Genomic DNA, 15,485 nt, shown 5'->3' with positions numbered 1-15,485 from the left:
GGCTGGATTCTAGGGTTCAAAGCAGTCCAGGATGTGGAGTGGCAGACTCTGGCTCTTGTTGGGGAGTCACAAAACCACACTGCAGAAGAGCACTGGGATGGGAGATAATGCGGCTATCTCTGGAAAAAGCCGTACATCACGGTTGGCGCCTCAGGCAAGGAGCTCAGCAGGTATGCTGTACTCTCTACTCACATTCCACGTTGTGTTTTCAAATCCTTAAAGCCTCTGGGAATAGCATTTATTCTCTGTTTTGGCCATCGCCCCCCACCCCCACCCCGCTGTTTCTCTTCCATCAAAATGTACTGAGTTCCCACAAAGGGACAGCCTCTCTGTCACCATCACATCATTGAACTCAGGTCATGGTCTCAGTTACCCGCTGTTCTACTAAAACTTCTTTTAACATATCCCCACTCTTTTTTAGAGAAAGAAAAAAATTATGGCTAATATGGAAGGGAAGAAATAATACAGAAATAACCCTGCCAAGTTAAGGAGCTAATCCCTGCTCCTGGTAATTCTGGCTACCTGAATGCTAAGAAGCAATCAGTCATCTATTTATTGACAGCTTTGTTACTGCTTAGGACTGGAGACATCGGGGGACAAAACAAATATGGTACATGTTGTGAGTTGAGTTATGTCACCCCCAAAATTTATGTGTTGAAGTACCAGTCCCCAGTCCATGAGAATGTAACCGTATTTAGAAACAGGGTCACTACATACGTAATTAGTTAAGATGAAGTCATAAGGATGAGCCTTTATTCAATATGACTGGCATCCTTATAAAAAAGGAGAAATTTGGACACAAATATGCACAGGGGGAAGATGACATGAAGAGACACAAGGAGAAGACAGGTGACTACAAGCCAAGGAGTGAGGCCTGGAACAGATCGTTCCCTCCCAGTTCTCAAAAGGAAAGAATCCTGCCAATACCTTGGTTTCAGACGTTCAGCCTGCAGGAAAGAGAGACAGTGCATTTCTGTTGTTTAAGCCACTCATTTTGTGGTACCCCTAGCAGACTAGATAGTCCCCACTCTCATAGAGCTTATCAGCCAGACATTAATCAATTAAGTCCAAAGGAGAAGTGTATAATTACAAAGATGAGCTAGGTAACATGAAGGAAAGAATGCAATTCTATGAGAGCAGGGACTGGAGACATCATTCCTAGGTTGGTGGGGCAGAGGAAGTTTCCATAAGGAAGTGATGCTTGGAGTGAGAGATGGAGAGTGATGAGGAGAAAACAGAAGAAAAGGTGAGACAAGCATGTTCCAGGTTAGGGGAGGTGGTGGTGTGGGGATAGCACCTGCAGAGGCCTTTGTCAGGTGACACATGATGTAGGTGGGAGACCAGAAGAAGGGTAGTTCTGTTTCAGCACAGGGAATGGGGTAGGGGAGACAGTGGTGCAAAATAAGACTAGAAAAATAGGCAGAACAGCCCAGATACTTGCAGGCCTTGTTAAAGATATTTTTAGTATCACAGATCAATGAGAATCCCTTAAAGGGTTTTAAGTTGATCGTACTGAGTTGTAAAAAGACTATTCCCACTCTTTTGGGGTGAGCAAGCTAGAAAGTGCTGAAGATGGGGGGCAGGGGAGGAAGGTCTGCACTCCAGGAGACTGAGTGCAATGGCTTGTAGGTAGGAGGCTCAGACAGGTGGGAGAGGAGGCCAGCTGAATCCAGAAAGGGCCAGGGAGACAGAAAAGGATACCTTTGAGACATACCTAGGAGGAGAGCAGGATAAGCTTTGCTGATGGGCCGGTCGGAGATGACCATGACTATTTGTTTTTGTCTTCACTCGGGGTAGCTAGAAGAGGACCCGTTTTGAGGGAGAAGCTTATGGATTTCAGACGTCTCATGTTTTACGGGCACTGGGGAGCTGCAAGTTGAGAGATCAGGAAGGCAGTTGGATATACTGGGAGCTCAAAAAGTAAATTCTGGGTTAGAAAGATAAATTTGAGGGTCATGAGCAAACAAAGAGATGGTGCCAGAGCTCTGCGTGTGGTTGAGATTCCCTAAGAAGGACACAAAGTAGGAAGTAGTACAAAGGCCTAGAATGGAGAGCTAGTTAACTCTAACGTTCATGTGATTTTTTTATTTTGCTATTAGTTCATGAGGAAATGATCCTAGCTTTTGTATGCAATTACTCCTGTCAAATCATTTTTTTTTTAATTGATGCTTCTGAAACAAATCACGTATCTCCAAGTTACAGTACAACCTTAGGCAACCGTTAATCGTAAGTGTTTTCATTTAAAAAAAAAAAAGCAATTGCAGTTTAGTTTTTCCACTTCAGATTACAGAAGGGGAAAAATGTTCTCATAAGTATTTTAGATAAAAATAAAGCAAGAATGGATTTTGCTTTTCATAGCTTAAAAAAAAAAAGCATCCTTAAAAACAACCTACTCCCCTCAGGGAGAAAGGGGCCTTATCTGATTATAACCATGATTGGATTTTTTTGTACAGACTGACATTTGGTACAGGCACTATCTTTGAATCATTCCATTTCTAGCAGCATCATGACATTATTATTGCCTCTGTTAAAATATAAAGATAACATGCATGTGCTGCTTCCTTTTTAAAGGAGCCCCACCGGGGTTGTGTCATTGCACTGGCACTCAGAAATCGTTCCACAATGTCTCTGTTAGAATGGAGACGAAATGCAAGCATGCTTATGTTGCCATCCTCATGTGGTTCTCTTACCAAGCTTGCAGCTGTCTGTCCCTGCTAACACTAGCTCTGAAATGGGCATAACTGTCTTTCAACTGAGTAAGCAATGATATTCCATATTGGCGTGGGCTGGTCACACGTTCAAGTGAAATATGTCCTGTGATTCTGTATATATTCCACTGTTTTTAATAATGGTATCAGTCACAGTGAGAGTAGGGGGCCGTGCTGATTCCCTTTCAACTTGATAATAACTCTCTGTAATTTTGATCATATATCAACATATCTCAAAATTTTGCATCTCTATGTGGCTCTAAGAAGCCGAGACTTAAAACCACAGAACACAGGTTAAAAACGGTAAGGCCCATCTATATGATGAAATAACGTGTAGCTATTAAAATAGGGATGTAGAAATACAATGAAATGGAAACAGCCAATATATAAGAACAGTTCATAAACCGGCATATGGAATACCACTTCCATGCGTGCATGGGAAAACGGCTATTTATAAAGAGATCTCTGCAACTGTATGCACGAAATTCTCAATTTTAATAAGGCTTAATTCTTAAGTCTGAGTGTTACATAGACAGACAATACCTATTATCATTTTTGTGGCTTTTTTGTTGTTTGAAAATTTTCTCAATGAATGTGACTTTTACACAGATACAGCAAAGAATTAATTTACAAACACAATTACCTTATCCAAAAAGATACCTATTCCTTTGTCCTCCATCTACTGGCTCATATTTGACATCTTAAAACTAGAGATTTATTAGTCTTCAATCCTGCAAAAATATTTCCTCGAGAAGAAGATTTACAAAGCAGTAACAGTCCCTTACATCTCAGTTTAAATAAGCTCATTGGCTCCTCCCAGCAAGGAAATTTGATGGGTACAAAGTGGGCTGCATAATAGGACGATAGGGCCCCCCAAAGGAAAGTGAAATGCACTCACGAGGCTCAGGCTGCCCACGGGAACCTCTGACTTCCTATATCTTACCAGACTAGGGGAATTTGATAGCAATTTAGTAGTCTAAGAACTCTGCTCAAGGTCTTGGCATGTAACAACTTCATCAATGGATAAAGATGTTTGGAGCTTATTATTTGCTTGTAAGCAGATTCAGATGGGCACTCCACCTTCTACTGCCCTGAATGTGTAATAATAAATAATTGTCTGGACTCTGGAATGTTAATTCTGTTGGTCTCCATGTGCTTAAAATCACCTGAACTATTCTGAATTTCTTCCTTCTTCTTAGACATTTTCACCATGTATTCCTTTCCATTGAGAAAACCCATTTTTGAGTAGTATACCATTTAAACAACCTACATACTCAGTTTAGATAGCAGATTAAAGGAGAATCAGGATACGGCATTTAAAAACACCCTACTTCTAACACTTTTATTACCACTAACACTGCTGTGGAGGAAGCATCTACTGATCATCCCCTATGACTCAGGTACCTTATGTAACTAAATTACATAGAAAATAATTCATATACATTTGTATAAATTAATTCAATTATATAAGCAACCCTTTAAAGTCAGGGATTTGTTCTTGTTTGACAGATAAGAAAACTGAAATTTAATGACTCCAAACAGCTTGCCCAACTTCACACAGCTAGGAAATATCAAACTAGATTCAACCCTTGGTCTCATTAAACTCTAAGGCTCCACTTTCATCCAGTGTGCTATGCAACCTATCCAGAAAAATAAAAAATACTTTTTAAGAAGAAAAAAAAGACACTTTCCACACTGCTACTAACACTGGAATCCATCACCACTACTATCACCATTACTGCTACTGCCACCAACGAGAATGTGATGTTTAGGGCCATTTTCAATAATAAGATGCATCACTGTAGCCAAGGTGACTGATTGCTGCTCTCAGAACTTTTTAACGACAACAACTTAAAGTCAATCACAGAGTGTCTGGTTCCTAGGGGATCTGTGCTATCTGAAGCACTCAGATAGCCTGAAAGCCACTTGGAATTTTCTGACATCCATCTCCAGTTTTCTTGGCATAGCTGTCACTTCACACTTGAGTTTATTTCCACCACCCATCCTCAGAATCTTTGCAATCAAGTTATTTTAGACAATTGATGACAAAGTACTGCTCAACTCACCATTCTTGACGATTTGAGGCCCTTATTTTATCTCCTGGTAGACTTTTTCAGTATCCTGTAAGCTTATGCATATAAACGACAACCTGGGTTAAGTATATTTTCACTGCACTTGACAAGCTCACTGGACCGAAAGACCTCTAGCCCGGGTGGGAATAAGCATGTTGAAATGTCTCAATTACTTAAACATATTTCCTCTCAATCAGAAACGTGAGTTCTCACCAGGCTTGTTGAATGCAATTGGCCATTTTAGTGAAGGTCCATTGGAAGGAAAGGGAAAATAACATTTTAAAGAATATATGAATAACTGCACTGATACCACACCTGCTCTCTCAGACAGGCATTTCCTGTTGTAGATTGAGGGAGGGGAGGTGCTGAGGGAGAAGCAATAAGGAGACTAGGGTACAGCCATAGGAAAAATATATTTACATTATTACACACAGTAAATTATATGTTGTATGTAACATGTATATATATTACATATACAAATTTTGTATGTATATATGAAATTGGTAAATGACTTAGTTGCTCTCTCAAAATACCAATAATACCACTCACTGCTTAAGGAATACTTAAAGTATAAGGTATACAACAAGTACTTTATTAATAACAACTAATATGCATTAAGCACTTACTATGCACCTGGCACACTGTGCTATACAGACACACACGATTGTATGTATATAATTCTCACAACAACTTAGCGAGTTCCCATTTCACAGGTAGGATAACTGATACTCAGAGAAGCTGAAGAATAAACTCACTTATGGTGAAGGGACAAAGCTGAGATCAGACAGACAGGTCTTTCGGCTCTGCAGTGATGCTGCTCATCTATACACTATACATTCTCCCTAATGATCCCTGACAGCTTCCAGAATTTCTCAAGTTGTGGCCCAATGCCATCTACATCGATTCACCTGGGGTACATGCCAAAGCACAATTCCTACCTATGCTCTTTAACTCACTTTCCAAATAGGAGTCTCTGGAAGGCAGGTCCCAAAGATTTACATCTTTAATTTGTGCCAAGGGTGACTTTTTAAAAATGCCACTACGGACACATGCACCCCAATGTCCATAGCAGCACTATTTACAATAGCCACAACATGGAAACAGCCTAAATGTCCATCAGCAGATGACTGGATAAAGAAGTTGTGGTATATTTATACAATGGAATACTACTCAGCCATAAAAAATAATAAAATAATGCCATTTGCAGCAACATGGGTGGACCCAGAGACTGTCATTCTAAATGAAGTAAGCCAGAAAGAGAAAGAAAAATACCATATGATTATCACTCATATGTGGAATCTAAAAAAAAAAAAAGAGGACACTATGAACTCGTCCACAAAACAGAAACAGACTCGCAGGCATAGTAAACAATCTCATGGTTACCAGGGAAGAGAGTGGGAAGGGATCAATTTGGGAGTTTGAGATTTACAAATGTTAGCCACTATATATAAAAGTAGATTTTAAAAGTTTCTTCTGTACAGCACAGGGAACTATGTTCAGTATCTTGCAATAACCTTTAATGAAAAAACAAACGAAAACAAATATACCTATGTATATGCATGACTGGGACATTGTACTGTTCACCAGAGATTGACACATTGTAATTGACTATACTTCAATTAAAAAAATTTAAAAATGTTTTAAGGCAGAGAAGCAAGATGGCGGAGTAGAAGGACGATTGTAGCTCACCCTCTCCCACAAATAACCAAAACTCACATCTACGGACCCACTCAGCCAAGCAGAGCACCTGCCAAACTCCAACAGAACATCACCATCTTCAAAACACAAAGACACCAAAAATCTGGTAGGAAAAAAGGAAAAAAAGAAAGAAGAAAAAGCAAAACAGTGCGGGACCGATCCCGCGGGGAGGGAGTGGCAAAGGAGGACTGGCGCTCATTCGCTGGGTCTCCCCTCTCCAACAGAGAGGCCAGTGGGAAGGAGGGGGAACCTCCGAGGCTCAGATCTGCCCCGAGCACCCCTTGACCTACAGAACTGAGTTAAACGGGCACAGAGGGTCCCTGTGACACCCAACCCAAGACACAAGCAGGCAGCTGGGGCCGGGACAGGCTGCCCGAGCCGGGTGGAGGACGGGGGCGGCTGCACTGAGGCAGCCCCGGGGGACTGCGGGGGCTGCATGCCGTGGCTGGGAGGGGATACGGAGCAGAACAACCTCGGTCCTACATAAACTGCGAAAAAAGCAAAGCAACACGGCTGGTGTGCCCTGGGGGGAGGGGCGCCATAGCCTTTGTCTCCTCAGACCTGCGCCGCCATTACTGGCACTTATCACGAGAAGAGAGGCGGGGCTCAGCCACAGCCGCCATCTCCTCCTGTGTGCAGCGCCCAGGCAGGGGTGGGGCCAAGGCCTGAATCCGCACCTGGGGGCTCCGCAACCTCCTAGACAGGACTGAGACTTTTTTACAGCTGGAGGCAGATAAGATCTTTCTGTCCTGGCACCTCAGAGAACTCGTGCCACCAAGACAAACAAGGAGCTGAGATTTGGCACGAAGCCGAGGCAGGGTCGTTCCCCGGTGTTCCCCAGGCCCGCCTTCGGAACGCTGACCCGAGGCGGAGAGGGCAGCTGCACAGAGTAGCGGAGTGACCGGCGCCGGGAGAGGGTGGGCGGCAACCCGCTTTCCTGGCAGGAATGCAGCACCTGACCACGGTGCTAGGAGGGGGCGCGATCTGCCCACCTGCCTCCCCCAAGTGCAGCATCTGACTGTGGCATCGGGAGGGGGAGTGACCCACCTGCCCACTGGGTAAGAGCTCAGCACCTGACCCAGTGTTGGGAGTGGGCACAATCTGCTAACCGATGGCCACAGGGAGAAGTACAGAAGAGGGAGCCAACAGAGGGCCTCTGGAAACAACAAGCTGAGTTCGTGAAACAGGGCAAAGACACAAAGACCTCTCAATAAAATCATAAAGAGCACAGCATCTCCAGGAGAACTAGATAACTGATACTCCTTAAGCCACAGTGCCAGAGAGATATGAGCAATATGAAGAAGCAGAGGAACCACTCCCAATTAAAAGATCAAGAGAAATCCCCTGAAAGCACGATCAAGGAAATAGACATTGATGATATACTAAAAAGGAGTGATCAAAGTACTGAAGGAACTAAAAGAAATAGTGTTTAGAGATATAAAATATGTCAAAAAAGAAACAGAAGCTATAAAGAAGAACCAAGTAGAATTAGTAAACTCATTTGCTGAGATGAGAGCTGACCTAAAGGCTGTACAAAGCAGGTTAGATAATGCAGAGGAACAAGTAAGTGACCTAGAAGACAGGACAACAGAAAGCACCCAATCAGAAAAGCTGAGAGAAAAACAAAAAACAATGAAAACAATATAAGGGACCTATGGGATAATATAAAGCGTGCCAATCTACGCATAATAGGGGTTCCAGAAGGGGAAGAAAGAACAAAAGGAAATGAAAAGGTCTTTGAAGAAATCATGACTGAAAACTTCCCAAACCTAAAGGAATCAGATATCCAAGTACAGGAGGCTTAGAGGGTCCCGAACGGGAAGAACCCAAACAGACCTACACCAAGACATATCATAATCAAGATGGCCAGAGTCAAGGAAGAGAAATGATCCTAAAGGCAGCAAGAGAAAAACAAAGAGTGAGTTACAAGGGAACCCTCATAAGGCTCTCAGCTGATTTCTCTACACAAACACTACAGGCCAGAAGGGAGTGGCAAGACAGATTCAAAGTCCTGAATGAAAAAAAGATGCAGCCTAGGATATTCTATCCAGCAAGGCTATTCTTTAGAATAGAAGGAGAGAGAAAGAATTTCACAGACAAGCGTAAACTACAAGAGTTTAGCAACACTAAACCCATGCCTAAAAGAAATACTGAAAGGTCTACTCTAAATAGAAAAGAAGCAGGATGCTACAAAAATGAGAAACTCGTAACTGGAAAGGAGATAACTGCCATGAATTACAAAAAGAATAAACACAAAATTGTAAAAGAAGACATCTAAATCATTAAGAGTGGGAGAGGGAACCAAGGAAAGCCATTGTGGAAAACAGTATGGAGATTCCTCAAAAGACTAGGAATAGACTTACCATATGACCCAGGAATCCCGCTCCAGGGCATAAATCCAGAAGGAACCCCACTCCATAATGACACCTGCACCCCAATGTTCATAGCAGCACTATTTACAATAGCCAAGACACGGAAACAGCTTAAATGTCCATCAACAGATAACTGAGTAAAGAAGATGTGGTATATTTATATAATGGAATACTATTCAGCCATAAAAACTGACAACATAACGCCATTAGCAGCAACATGGATGTTCCTGGAGAATGTCATTCTAAGTGAAGTAAGCCAGAAAGAGAAAGAAAAATACCATATGAGGTCGCTCATATGAGGAATCTAAAAACAAAACGGAACAAAACATAGATACAAAACAGAAACAGACTCATAGACATAGAATACAAACTTGTGGTTGCCAGGGGGGCAGGGGGTGGGAAGGGACAGACTGGGATTTTAAAATGTAGAATAGATAAACAAGATTATACTGTATAGCACAGGGAAATACAAACAAGATCTTGTGGTAGCTCACAGCGAAAAAAGAAATGTTGCTAAATATATATATATATGTTCATATATAACTGAAAAATTGTGCTCTACACTAGAATTTGACACAACATTGTAAAATGACTATAACTCAATAAAAGTTACAAAAAAAAGTTTTAAAATGCCACTATTTTAGACCCAGTGTGGCTAACATATAGGCTCATGACTGTGAGAATAATATAGTGGAAAGAACATGGTATCAAAAGTCAGGTGACCTGGCCTTTTATCCCACCCTGCAAGTAACAAGTTCTGTGACTTTGGACAAGTTCACCTTTCTGGGCCTATATTATCCCACCTATAAAGTGATGATATTAGATAAGATACCTATGGTAACGTTTTGCAGATATTTTAAATAGATCCTCACAATATGAGACATACTAGTTCTGTTAACCTCTGCACTGATCAGTCTACTTAAGTCCTACTTGTAAGGCCAGCCACTGTATTTCAGAGAGACTTTCACTCTCTGGAGTACAGTCAAGGCTGGCCAGCACCACAGCCAAGGAAGACTGTGACCCAGGAACAAGAGCACATGGCTCCCTCCCTGGCCTTCATTGTTCTTCTAGGTGTAATTAATGACTGGTGAGTGAGGACTGTCATTCCAAATGTGCCAGGCTTGAAGCACAGAGACAGACTTTTTCTGACCAGCAGCATATTTTCATGGCAAACAAGCAATATTTTCTATTTGAGAAAGCAGGGACTTTTAGAAGTGACAGCAACAGTTCCCTAATCTATTTCAGCTAAGAGGTAATCCTTTCTAGTCTCTGAAAGCATTCCTGCAAATTCTACAGCATGTATTTCATTTGTGGCTCATACAACTGTACTGGCCTTTATAAGAGAAGTAAATATGTCCTCAGTGGCTGCTTTGTATTGGCAATTAACTGATCTGTTGGCAGAATCTGGCATCTGCATATGCAAATGCACGTTTAGCAGCACAGCATCCAATGCAGGGACGCATTTCATTTTGCAGGCATATTTTGGGAGCCTGGAAGAAAATATGGTCTTTATTTTAATCTACAGGGGCTTGTCCAGTGTTTTCCATACCAACATGTTTACCAAATGAGTGATATTTAGGTCCCAAAATAAATAGCTAATGAATATTCATGTATGTTGAAGGCAATCACAGAAAAAGCCAAAAATAGACCAGAGTGAATACTCCTACTCCCCATCTGTAACCATTAGGATAACAGGACGACACTGCCACTAGCAAGGCGCAGAGTCATTCATTCAACAAACAGCTACCATTCCACATTATGTACCAGCCACTGAAATCAACAATGGAGGTGCTTTTTTTTTTTTTTAATTTCAAGGAGGAAAAATTACCTGAAAGTAGAGAATAATGATTTAAGGATATTTATTCAAAGAAGAATTCCTGAGTACACACTTCATGTGAGACACTGATCCAAGTACTGAAGATTTAAGTAATAATTTTTTAATTGATAAAAATCATTTCCCTTGCAGAGTTTAGTTTCACAAACAAAAAACAAATGAATATAAAATATACAGTATGATAATGATAAGTACTATGCAAGAAAGAAAGAAGGAAAAAAGAGAGCAGAGAAAGAGAGAAAGAGGGAAAGAGGAAGGAAAGAAGGAAAAGGAAGGAAGGAAGGAGGCAATAGGGGTGTGGATGAAAGGAGACTGATTTTAAAAAGAAGATTAGAAAAGACCTATCAAGAAGATAAAATCTGCATACAGATTTGATGAAGGTAAGGGAGTGAGCCATGGGGGATCAGTGGGAGGAGTGTTGTAAGCAGAGAAAGTTGTAAGCAGAGAAAATTGTAAGTGCAGTACCTCTGAAGCAGGTGAGTGCCCAGCAAGTTAGAAGGACAGAAGGCAGGTTTGCGTGGCTAACATAGAGGAAACGAGTATTAATAAAGGAGTTGGAGAAGAGAGGATGCCGGAACACATAAGGCTTTGTAAACCATAAAAAGTCTTTGACTTTGATTCTGAGTGAGATGGGAAGCCATTGGGATTTGAGTAGAGGAATGACATCATTGCACTTGAATTTTACGAGAAAGACATTAGCCATTGAGCTGAAAGTAGACTTTAGGGGACAAGGGCAGAAGAAGGAAGTCCAGTGTGGTGGGTTTTGCTATTAACAAGTTAATGAATGGTGGAGGCTTGGACCAGGGTAGCAGTGGGGAAGGTGGTGGGAACTGGTTGGATTGCGGATGCTTTGCATGTGCAGCTAATATGATTTCTTGGAGCATCTAATTTTCATTTTGAAATATAATATACATGTAGAAAAGTGTATAATATACACGTAGAAAACAGAAATGTAAAATTTACCAAATAATGTAAAGCAAACACCAGGTATCTCCCACCCAGGTTAAGAAATAGAACAGATGCTCCATACAGTTAGTACATTAGAATAAAGATTGGGTATGCTAAGTAGAAGCATGGGAGATATAAAAGGGTGCAAAATCAAACTGATAAAGATGGAAATTACAAGGTCTTAAATTTAAAAAAAAAATCACTAGATAGGATGAACAACAGAAAAGACATTGCAGAATAAAAGATTAATGAACTTTCTAAGATGATGTCTTTCATAAAAAGGGAAGAAACTACATTCTGGAGAAATATGATGGACCTCTTCCAATAGAAGTAAAAGCTGTTCCTGCAAGTTCTGTCATTCCCAGAGGAAGTGTTCTCTTCACAGTAGAAAACCCAGATTCAGAGTGTTACTGACCAACACATGGGACAGACTATTCTAGTTCAGTCCTGATATCCAATCACAGTGGCCACAAACGAGAGCAAAAGAAAATATTGGCCAAATATTTATTAGAAATGTCCAATAGCCTAGATGGTCTGGTATAGAAGTTACATGATTTGGCTACAGAACAGTCCCTTTTTACAAGACTGCTGGCATTGGCACCTCTGCTCATTTGGTTAATTTTAAAGGGACAGCTAGAGTAGCAGGAATTGCTTTAATTTAAAAATACTATGGAACAAAAGATCCTGTTCCAGGCTATTCTGTTCTAGTGGCAGAACACAGTACCCTAACAGCTCAGGGGGAAGACAATTAAAAAGATGTTTTGAACATAGACTAATGCAGTTTTTATGAGTGCCTGAATCTGTGATCTTCAGTAACTGTAACATTTATGTATGTGAAAAATATACAGGGTAAGAAGCTAAGACATTTAGTAACAGAGTGTCTGGAGGCACCACTAATAATCATATCTGATTCATGAAGTCTTCTTAACACTGTATTAAAAACTAAGACATTTTAGGCAAGAAGTTCCCTGCGACTGAGAACTCGAAGAGCTGCGAGTTGCTGCCACTTATCTTAGTCAAGCGGGTGATGCAGATAGGATACTTTAAAAGATTGTGGGAGATGGGAAGCAAAACATAAACACGGAGTACTGAAAATGTTTCCTTTGGTTTTGGTGGAAGCTTTGCTATAGAAATTAACAAGCTATCTCTTGATTTTTCCTTCAAGCGTAGTCATGTTGTAACTACTGGCCTTGGGATTTAATATCTTTAAGGCCCCAGTTTCTGATCCCAAAAAAAGGCCCAGAAAGGGCTGGTTATCTTTTCCAAAGGACACCAGCAGGGAATTTTGTTGTACTTGAAAAAAGAAAAGAATACCTTGAAAAATATGGTCATGATCTTCTCTATAATGTCTTCAAGAATGGAATGATAACAAAAAGCTCTTCATTTGATGGGGTAAGAGAAAATGCAAAGCTGGCTATGGAACTAGAAGCAGCTTCTGTTAGGTCTTGCTTTACGACCAGCTGTGTGTGTATGTATGAATGTATGTACGTACATGCACATATGCAAATATCTGTGTGTGAGAGTATGTAATACTTCAAGCTTATTGTGCAGATATATGGGCTTTGTATTTGGTAACACATTACAGTAAAACTATTCGTTGGTTTAGGGATATACTGCCCTTTCATTTCTTTTTTCCCCCAGTGTTTATGTGATCTCAAATTAAGAAATGCATTTAATTACGTAGAAGATTAATGCTAAAGTAAGCTTTTTGATCACTTCCCCAATAGATAATTCAATTTGGTATTGATTTTCCACAAACAACAGAACTGAGAAACTTTTATATATAACTGAAGACCACATAAAGTAGATTTGCATAAAATTACCATGGCAGCTTTATGTTTAAACTTGTATTTTTGTACAAACAAGACTGTGTAAGATATATTTAAACTTTCACTGATTTAACAGCCTTTACAACATTTCATGGTTTTTTTTAGAAATGCAGACTTTAAAGAAAATACTTAAAAATTACATTTTTAATGTAATTACATTACACAAATTACATTGCCTTTTGTCCATTAATCAGCAAATAAAATATGGCCTTAACAAAGTTTTTTGTGTTATTGTACAGCCTGAAAATTGTCAGCACATACCCTATAGAATTACTAACCTCACTGCCCCTTGTAGAATGTATATCAATCACTCTACACTAAAGAAAATAATGGTTATTACTGGAGCACCAAAGCACTATACAGTGATTACACACGTTGGCCATGGGGTTGTACCAGTGCAATGCCAAATCTGAAAGGCCTATACGGCAATTTTACATGATAGAAATTGCTTGTGGCTCTAATACAAACCTCAAGAGTTTAAGGAAATGTTTTTTAGAGAGAATTTCCACTTCTGCTATAGAATATGCACATAAATGTAAAATTTGACAAAAGTAGAAGTATTGTATTTTAAAGTAATTGTACCCCTGAGTTTATTTTTCATGTTCTATAGTTGATATGACCAAAATGAATTACTGAAATGGTTAGTTTACTTATTTTAAATGTTTTGATCCTGTTATATTATTTATTAAATTAAAAACAAAAAGTTGGATATTAAGTTGTAGAAAAGATTAGTGAACTTGAAGATACAACAATAGAAATTACTCAAAATAAAAGAGAAAATATACCAGGAAAAATGAATGCTAATATATAATATATAAATATGTGGTTTAGAATTTTGCAAAGTTGACGAAAAGTTGATGAAGACCATGGATTCAAGAAGCCCCACACACCCCAAGCATGAGAAACATGAAAGGCCCTCTCTTTGTTCTTCTGTCTGTAATATGTCTATTTGCACTGGCTGATTTGAAGATTATCTTTCGTCACTGGTTTCAAGCAATTTGATTAAAATGTACCTTGGTTTAGGTTCTTTCATATTTCTTGTCTAAGTCTTGAGCATAATTAGTTTTTATTGTGATTGTTATGAGTTAAATTCTGTCCCCTCAAAATAGACACATTAAAGTCCTAACCCCTAGTAACTCAGAACGTGACCTTATAAGGAAATAAGGTATTTACAGAGGTAATGAAATCAAAGTGAGGTTATTACAGTGAGCTCTCATCCAATATAACTGTTATCTTTATAAAAAGGAGAAATGTGGACACAGAGACAGGCAAACACAGAGGAAAGACACACAAGGAGACCACTATGTGACACAGAGGCTGAGGGAGATGCCTCCACAAACCAAGGAGTGTCACAGATGGCCAGAAAGCCCGCAGAAGGTCAGAAGAAGCAAGGATTCTCCTACATGTTTCAGGGGAACATGGCCTTGGTGACACCTCGTCATTCTTAACAGCTTCCAGGCACTTAAGAGTATGACAGATGCTGCCACTGCTCTGAAACAAGAGAGACCAAGGACAGTTCCTCAGGCAGCCGCCAGGGAAGGTGTCTCATCAGATGCCGTGGCCGATACTTTCCCTCACCAGGGAGAAGCTGGGGGCTGAGGCCTTTCATCCATTTATTCTGTGCTCAACTAGGGGAAAGGCTGCCATGGTTAGTTGCATGCCAGATCGAAGCACTGTCTTTGTTCTTACTAGCCTTCAGGAGGCTACAATGTGCTGGGTTCTGTTAGCACTCGGAAGCAGACAAGACAAAAGCCAGTCCTCGAGCAGCATCTGTAAAAGTTGGGGCATTTGTCATGTGGTCCAATTGTCTTTCCCTCCCCAGGGAGAAGCTGGGATCTGGGTGTTTTCATGCCTTCACTTTGTGCTAAGCCAGGAGGAGAGGTTATGGAGAGTGCCAGCCCAAACCACCAACTTTGTTTTTCCTAGGTGGCAAAAGCATGCCAGGTCCCATAAGCACCACATACACGACTGGCAAAACAGAAGCTCGTTCTCCAGGGAGCTCCTGGAAGAGTTGGAGCACTGGA

At 40.5% G+C, this 15,485-nt stretch overlaps 1 pseudogene; it reads left to right on the top strand.

Annotated features, from left to right (window-relative positions):
• Positions 1-15,060, top strand: part of LOC105065495 (nicotinamide phosphoribosyltransferase pseudogene) — a 32,972-nt pseudogene extending 17,912 nt beyond the window's left edge.
• Positions 15,061-15,485: the final 425 nt, after the last annotated feature.

This window comes from Camelus bactrianus, chromosome 3 (assembly GCF_048773025.1).
Source record: "Camelus bactrianus isolate YW-2024 breed Bactrian camel chromosome 3, ASM4877302v1, whole genome shotgun sequence".
NCBI classification, from domain to species: domain Eukaryota; kingdom Metazoa; phylum Chordata; class Mammalia; order Artiodactyla; family Camelidae; genus Camelus; species Camelus bactrianus.
The sequence above is the reverse complement of the archived record's forward strand: the minus strand, read 5'-3'. Positions and strand labels throughout refer to the sequence as shown.